Genomic DNA, 9,187 nt, shown 5'->3' with positions numbered 1-9,187 from the left:
AGCGTCTTTTGACTTTACTTTAAACCGTGTCGCCTAGATTTCAATCGTATCTATAACGTTGTAACTTAACTTTTGGTTGAACAATTCTTGTAAACTTTGAAACAATCTTTATTTTGAAATGAAGGCGACATATTTTGGTCAAACGTTATCTTAAAGACTTATAATCAGGTAATGGGACCCACGTAGCCGACGCCGTCACTTGACGATTTGTCGGGGTCGCTACAAATCCTAAAGATAGATCTATCGGGCCCAACAAGCCCCATCCAAAGTACCGGATGCTTTAGTACTTCGAAATTTATATCATGTCCGAAGGAGGATCCCGGAATGATGGGGATATTCTTATATACATATTGTGAATGTCGGTTACCAGGTGTTCAATCCATATGAATGATATTTTTGTCTCTATGCATGGGACGTATGTTTATGAGAAATGGAAATATGAAATCTTGTGGTCTACTAAAATTATGAGATGATTATTTATGTTAAACTAATGAACTCACCAACCTTTTGGTTGACACTTGAAAGCATGTTTATTCTCAGGTACGAAAGAAATCTTCCGCTGTGCATTTGCTCATCTTAGAGATATTACTTGGAGTCATTCATGACATATTTCAAAAGACGTTGCATTCGAGTCGTTGAGTTCATCAAGATTATTATTAAGTCAATTATAATAAGATATATTACGAAATGGTATGCATGTTGTCAACTTTCGATGTAATGAAATATTGTATTTTCAAAAACGAATGCAATGTTTGTAAAATGTATCATATAGAGGTCAAGTACCTCGCGATGTAATCAACTGTTGTGAATCGTTTATAATCGATATGGACTTCGTCCGGATGGATTAGGACGGGGCGTTTCAGATTGTATTGTTCCTTTCATTTTGATATACATCTTTATTTTCATTACCTTTTTCACTGATAGCTTTGAATACTCTGAGGGGGATATCGTCGATTAAAATAGTACTGAGTGTCTGGCCAAACGCTTCAACATCTCTCACTCTTTTGAACCTAACGAATTTGAAAAGTTGTCCGCTTGCAAGTGTTTTTCTGGCGATAACATACCGTATCTTTTAAAGTCTCCATAGATCTGGTACCATCCAAGTTAGTGGAAAGTTGAAAAACAAAAAAGACGTCACCTGATTACCGAACACTCTTGAAAGTCAATTTCCATAGTCTTTCCCGTTGTGACCTCCATATGAAGCCGTCGTGCCCCTCTAATCATTGAACACTCTTTGTCTCTTTCTCTCTCACATATATCCTTCCGTAATTATTTAATTGTTCAATAAAAGGTTATGGAATTTATTAATGATTTTCTTGAATATATTATATTATATTATAAATAATACTAAATAATGGTAAGACTTTTAATGTTTACCATGACACAAATGTATATACCCCAACTTTAAGGGTATTTTGATAAACATGTATTAAACTTTTTTTTTTTTAAACTTTTTTCCGATCACTTCTTGTAACAACTCTTTTTACCTTCATTTTTACTCCTTTCCTTTTTACTCTTTTTAAATGTTTAGTTACTCGAGCGTTGTCCGTTTTTTAAAATTTTTATATTAACTGACCGTTAACCGACCAAAACCACCCAAACGAACGTTACCCGATTAAGACCATCCCGCAGCGAAGCGCGGTTCTTTATCCTGGTTCATATTTAAAGGTTATGAAATTTATATGAAACTTGTATAACTATTTTTCCTGATAAAACACTTTCATTCATACAGCATAAATGAAAAAATATTTAAATATTATATCAATCAAATTACTATTCATTATTCTGTTATTTTGTGGATTAAGCTTTGATCGCATTGATCATTGGCCAGTAACATAATATCGTCTTGTCGTTATCTACGAGTATTTGTTTATCATTTCACTTGCATTTTCTTGCTAGATTCGTGGGGATTACATTTAATTTAATCCTGCCAATAGATTCCTCCCAAATTACAATCACAACAACAGTAAAGTTATATTTAACCTATTTTAACAATTTATTTTTATTTTATTTTATTATGAAATGAAATGGTATGAATGTATACCAAATACTAACCTCCTAAAGTTTCGAAGAATTTAAGCTAGGCAAAAAAAATTAAGCTAGCCAACAACAACAACAACGACAAAACCCAATACCCCATAAGTGTTGTATGGGAGAGGTGAATCACTCTCTATATTCGACAGATAGAGAGATTGCTTTCAAGTAGACCTCCGGCCAATAAATAGGGAAAACAAATTAAAATAAAAAAAATAAAATTAAGACGCCATGAAAATGATAAAATCAAATTTCCATGGGTTTTAAATTAGGCCTGAAATTTAATTTAGGCTCCAAGAGTCAGAATAGTCGCCAATAAATCGACACTTGCCGTGACTCAATAACGAGAGCCGTGAATTTAAGCTAGGCAATGATTTATTAATTTTTTATTATTCTGAATAATTACCTTTGCCCACCGCGATATTCACCTTTGCCCATCGCGAGTTAATATCGTAACCTAATCCTGAGAAACTCACATCAAACCATTTTATTTATACAATCTGGAATCTTAGTCCGTAACTCAGTTCAGAATAGTTGTACCAATACAAGTTATCGGTGAATGTTATTAAAACGTATGTCACAACGCTATTTATAATTGATGATCAACATTGATAGTTATCAATTTTAAAAACACGTGTCACAATACAAGACATATCGCAATTTAATCATATCACTACACAAAATACCGTACACATCAAAGCATTTTTACTTATTCATAATGTACTTATTAGACCATACGAAACCTTGAAAACGAAACAAATCGTTATTTTAATCTTACAACTGATTTTTCAAGAAACAAAGATAAGACACATGTACTCCAAGACAAGGATTGGAACATTGGTAGTGCCAAAACAACTACTATTATACTACTCCCCACCCAAAAGGTTAGAATTGTTATAATATATAAATATATATATATAAATGGATAGTCAATTATTGATACACAAAAGTAATATTATTGTATTACATAAACTTGTGATATTTTTGCTATAAATAGCCATGAATGCAAGCATTAAACTTGCACCATTTCTCACACTTACAAAGTGTTTCTTTCTTTCTCTCCATTATCATCTTTGTTTTTACACTTCATTATTAGTATTCTTAATCAAGAATCAAATCACTAAAGGTAGTTATAAGCCTACTGAATTATAACATCAAGAATCAAACCACTAAAGGTAGTTATAAGCCTACTGAATTATAACACGTTATCAGCACGATAATCTTAATACTAATTATGGTTGGCATTGCCACCTAAATGATATATGGTCGGTTATACCACCTGAATAATATATGGTCGACACTGTCGCCTAATTATCATTTATGTTACTAACATTTATATTTCTATTATCTAACATTTATATGGTCGACACTGTCACCTAATTATCATTTATGTTATATAACATTTATTTATGATTGCTTACATATGGTCGACACTGTCGCCTACTTATCATTTATGTTATATTAAATTTATGTTTAATGTTTATATACTTATGAATATAAATTGACTCTAATTTATCATGTTGTTTGTTTTAATTTTGATAATAGAAAATGTCGAATCTGGAAAAGCTTAAATTTACTCCTTTAGAATCAACGGGAAACAACTACATGCCATGGGTTATAAAAGTAAAAATGCATCTTAAATCAATGAACATTCTTGAAACCATAAATGAAAACAACACTTGTTCTGAAAAAGAACAAGCAACGGCATGTTGCTTTATTCATCAACATATTGATGAATGCTTACAAAATAATTATGTGACTGTAGAAGATCTCCATGTTTTATGGAAAGGTCTCAAAAGCAGATTCAATAATCAAAGAGAAATTTTACTTCCAGCTGCTATGGATCAATGGAGAACATTAAGGTTCCAAGACTTTAAGAAAGTAAATGAATACAGCTCAGCTCTGTATAATACAGTCTCACAACTTAAATTCTGTGGACATGAAATAAGTGATGCAGACATGTTGAAGAAAACTTTCTCCACAATGAATGCTGTCAACATCACAGTGCAAAGAAATTTGAGAATGCTAAAGTTCAAAACATATCCTGAACTTAATTCATATCTCTTAGTTGCAGAGCAAAATGATGAGCTATTAATGAAAAATCAGCAATCCCGTCCTACTGGTACACTTGCAATCCCTGAAGCAAATACTGAAATAATTATAAACAGGGACAAGGACGCGGGCAAGGTCGTGGTTATAATAACCATCACCATCATCATGCCAAAAGCCATAACTATGGTAGAAACCATCCTTATGGTAATGGTAATGGGCGAGGACGTGGTCGTGGTCGTGGCCGTGGTGGTCAAAGAAATAATAATCCACGAAAATATAAATATCAATCACAAAACAAGCCCACTAAACAAGATGTTGAAGAAAATTCTTCTAAAAATTCTGAAGAATCTTGCTACAGATGTGGTAGAATGGGCCACTGGGCTAATACTTGCCGAACATCTAAACATCTTGTTGTAACAACCCAACCCGTTAACCAACCAAAAAGGCGGAATAAAAAAAAAATTTTAAACTGGACAGGAGGGTGTGCGGCGCGCACCACTGCCTGTGCGCGGCGCGCACAAGGCCTGAGACAGTTCTGATCAAAATGTCCATTTTTCGCAAAAAGATCTTCGACTTCCCGACACTTTTAGACCAAACGCTTTTCACAACAATTTATATTAGTTAAAACTAACACGTTCCAATAATAAAATGAGTTTTACGAGACCGGGCCCACATCGGCCGTTTTACGACTTTCGTACAAAATACAAGTTTCGACCACATGATTTTTAACACAAAATAAAGACCGAGCATGGCGATTGATGAAACGCTACCCAATCCTAATCAATCCAAAAGCAAGATCTTCTAAAGCAACTACGCGAGTCCACTAGTCCCACGCTTACCCGAGCAACCGCATCCATGCAAATCTATAAAAATGTAAACAACGAGAGGGTAAGCTAACGCTTAGTGAGTGAAAATATACTACATACATATATATGCATAAAATGGACACGCCACGAAATAACAAATACCGCATACCGAAGCATCCATATATAAGGCACTACATTAAGCATACCGTACGATCTCTAAGCAACGAGCTAAAGATACAACAACAATTATAAGTTCACCAACGACGATGTGAACAAAGCCAAGAAGCTACACCCGGAGGGTTAGCTACACCACAACAATACATTAATATATAACAATATATATATAACGCACAAGGTTAACCCCTTAACCCAACACTGAGAACCAAGTACCACAATGAAGATTGGCCGAACTACACGAGCCTTAGTAATCCGAAATCACACGAGATTACTATCTTCACAACATCGAGGTTGGCCGAACTACACGAGCCTTAGTAATCCGAAACCACACGAGATTACTACCTCAATAAGATGACCGAACTACACGAGTCACCATGAATCCGAACTACACGAGATTCATTTTGATAAGATGACCGAACTACACGCGTCATCGTGAATCCGAACTACACGCGATTCACTTCTCCAACTCAAAACCCTTTGCCATTGGGGTTATATCATCCACATCACAACCACGTGTGATAGTGTACACGCGAACGCGTACTTCGCCAAAGATGGTCAACCAAAACGCACAACCGTACCAATTGGACTCATACAAAAGCCCATCAAATCCATCTATATGTGAAGTGAGCTCTATAGCCGAGAATCACTTCACCCGACCCGCACCCATCCTACACATACATATGCACATAGGATATTAACACTCACCTTGTCGCCTTGATGAATGCTTCCAAGTAAACCGCAACTCGCCAATGGAAAGTACCTATTCCATTATCACAAATACAACAATACACAATTAGGGTTGACTTACAAACCAACCCAATTCGACACTTAGTGCCATTTTGACCCAAATGCACTTCCAAGCACAAAACGCGCTCAAACTAACCAATAATCACTAACACTAGTGACAATGGTCCTAATAAACCAAATGAACCCAATCTTAAGTGTTAAACACTTACCAATCTCAAAATTACCCAAAAACCCTAATTTTGACTCAATTCCAAAATTAGTCTTTCAAACACACCAAAAGGGTTCCAATACTTCCATAATCACTAAACCAAGTGATTAAACCCAATTACAACTCATAAACAAGACCAATTTGTTCGCCAACCCAAAATCCACCAATAATAACAATAAACCCGATTACTAGCATCACAAACTCACTTCAAGAGTTTAAATGGGTTTCTCAGCAATTTAAGTTCAAACCCTAACTTGATTATCAAAATCAAACAATGAAATTCGGAGTTAGAACTTACCACAACCACCAAAACTTAGCTAGGAACGAGGTGAACAACTTTAAAACCCGAGACTTTGATCAATTCAAGCTCCTTCTTCTCCAAAACCCCAAATCTCTCTCTAGAAATCTCCCTCTCTCTCTAGATAGTTTAGTGTGTGTTTGTGGATGTGAAATATGATCCAAAACTGAATCCAACCAGCTGATATGGCCTCACATCCGGCCTTAAGTGAAAAGACCAAAAAGCCCCTCATTAAACTCTAATTTGAAAAAGTCAGATTTCTGTCGCAGACCAGGTGCGCGGCGCGCACAACCCTCTGAACAGGTTCTGAGCTTCTATTCCATACCACGCTTCACCTACGATACGTACATCATTTAAAACTCTGTGTAAAATAAATATTGGGGTCTTACAACTCTCCCCCACTTATAATCGATCATGTCCTCGTGATCCTTGTCACATAACCAAACGGACCACACTCCACGGTCCTCAAGCCTAAGTCCCAATCCGACTTTCCTAAGCAATCCTTCCCAATGAATCGCCTTTAAGAAACTAAATCGTCACACGCGATTTATCAAATCACAATACGAGCACTATAACCATGCACATTCCCTCACATCGGGAAAACTCAACCAAATCTCGTACCGAGATATAGATCTCTTAGCGTACACTTACCGAGTAAAACGCTAAAAATAACCAAGTCTGAACCTAAGGTCAACAACCCGAAACGATGAAGACCGAACCAAACGAACCCTTACGGATTACACCAATCACTAAACATCCCTTGTAGTGCGCCATACGACCAATACGCAACTACCGTAACATCATAATCCAACGGCTAGAACCAATAGCGCCCAAAACGACTATGGAAACGCAAAACCCAAGGTGTACGAAATCAACCATCGTCACACCCGTAACAAACATATGAGCGAAACACGGCTAACGCATCACTAAACATACAACATGGTCCTCACGACCCCACCATCAGTGTATCAAACAACCGATAGATCAAACAACACGGTCCTTACGACCCCACCATTGGTGTATAAAACAACCAATAGATCAAACATCCAGGTCCTTACGACCCCACCATCGGTGTATAAAACAACCGACGGATCACGCAACACACGAAGGCTGGCCGAAAACACACGCGCCTTAGTGAATCCGAACTACACGCGACTCACTACCTTCACTACAACAACAAACGGGAATGGCCGAACTACACGCGCCATAGTGAATCCGAACTACACGAGAGTCACTATCCCAGAGGAATGACCGAACTACACGAGTCATTTGTGAATCCGAACTACACGAGACTCACTCCTCCACACAATGACCGAAACCACACGAGTCATTTGTGAATCCGAACTACACGAGATTCACTTCCACAACATCGAGGTTGGCCGAACTACACGAGCCTTAGTAATTCGAAACCACACGAGATTACTACCTCAATAAGATGACCGAACTACACGAGTCACCATGAATCCGAACTACACGAGATTCATTCCGATAAGATGACCGAACTACACGCGTCATCGTGAATCTGAAAACACACGCGATCCACAACCATGATGAAGTCAGCGGACCCGAAGATCATGCTTCACCAATCTCAACACCGGATGAAGTCAGCGGACCCGAAGATCATGCTTCACCGATATAACACCACGCTCATGATGAAGTCAGCGGACCCCGAAAGTCATGCTCCACCAATCACGTACTCCCATGATGAAGTCAGTGGACCCCGAAAGTCATGCTTCATTAATCACAATCCCATGATGAAGTCAGCGGACTCCGAAAGTCATGCTTCATCAATCAACAATCCCACGATGAAGTCAGCGGACCCCGAAGGTCATGCTTCATCTATCACATACGCATTTTCGGCCTCAATCACCGAGTCGTGCAACATCGCGCTCTGCTACACTACAGTGAACCCTAGCGGATCACTAACCATCCATAATCGAGCAAGAACCACCTATATCAAACATAGGTACCGAACAATAATTCTCCAAAAGAGAACCCGACATACACCTCCCTTAACCGAAGGATTTCACCTTGCTCGCCAAACACGTCCATTATCTCCCAACGAGATTCACCAACTTACCACCTCGGTGATAATTTACAAATCCAATATCATAAGTACAAGTTAACCGAAATTGCACTCTACTACAAATCGATCCAAACTAGGTCTCGACCAAATTTCCGGATCTACCAATAACATCATCCGAAATATCACACTAAATCTTCCTCGTGCGGGAGTGTAACTCCCCCACTTGGAACCACGTCCCAATTTCACAACTCTTACAACCGCACAATGCTACCACAGGTAGACTTTACCAACAATTGGGCTCACACGACCCATTACCACATCTTGCTCCAACCTTGAGCACACGAAGGATTTTAACCAACCCTTAAACACTTTGAACGAAAAGTGTACCGCAACACAATCGGAGTCGAACACCACGCTAGTAGGTATAAAAGAGGCACCTAATGTCGCGTCACGTAGACTCCTTTACCAACATACATCGAGATTTAAAACACTCTATCTCAAGGGTTCCAACCAACTAACGAACCTCATGATTCGTCACTTCAACATAAAAGCGAACACGCGCTTAACAACTAAACACCAAAACCATTTCCGTGGCTTGGTAGAAACGTTTCCCAAATACTAAGGAATGCTTGGTTGCACCAAGTCTTACGCCCTTCGCCCGTCAATCAAACATCAACATAGGGTACTTCCATTAGGAACGTCACCCATAGCATAACATGCACAACAAAGGCATACAACTCAAACTCAAACGGCATTTAATAAATAATCGAAAGACATATTTATTAAAATGAAACGTACCTTAACGTCTCCTTGCCGCACCCGTCCCCACTAACTTGGGA

This window comes from Rutidosis leptorrhynchoides, chromosome 9 (assembly GCF_046630445.1).
Source record: "Rutidosis leptorrhynchoides isolate AG116_Rl617_1_P2 chromosome 9, CSIRO_AGI_Rlap_v1, whole genome shotgun sequence".
NCBI lineage: Eukaryota > Viridiplantae > Streptophyta > Magnoliopsida > Asterales > Asteraceae > Rutidosis > Rutidosis leptorrhynchoides.
Note: the sequence above shows the minus strand (reverse complement) of the source record.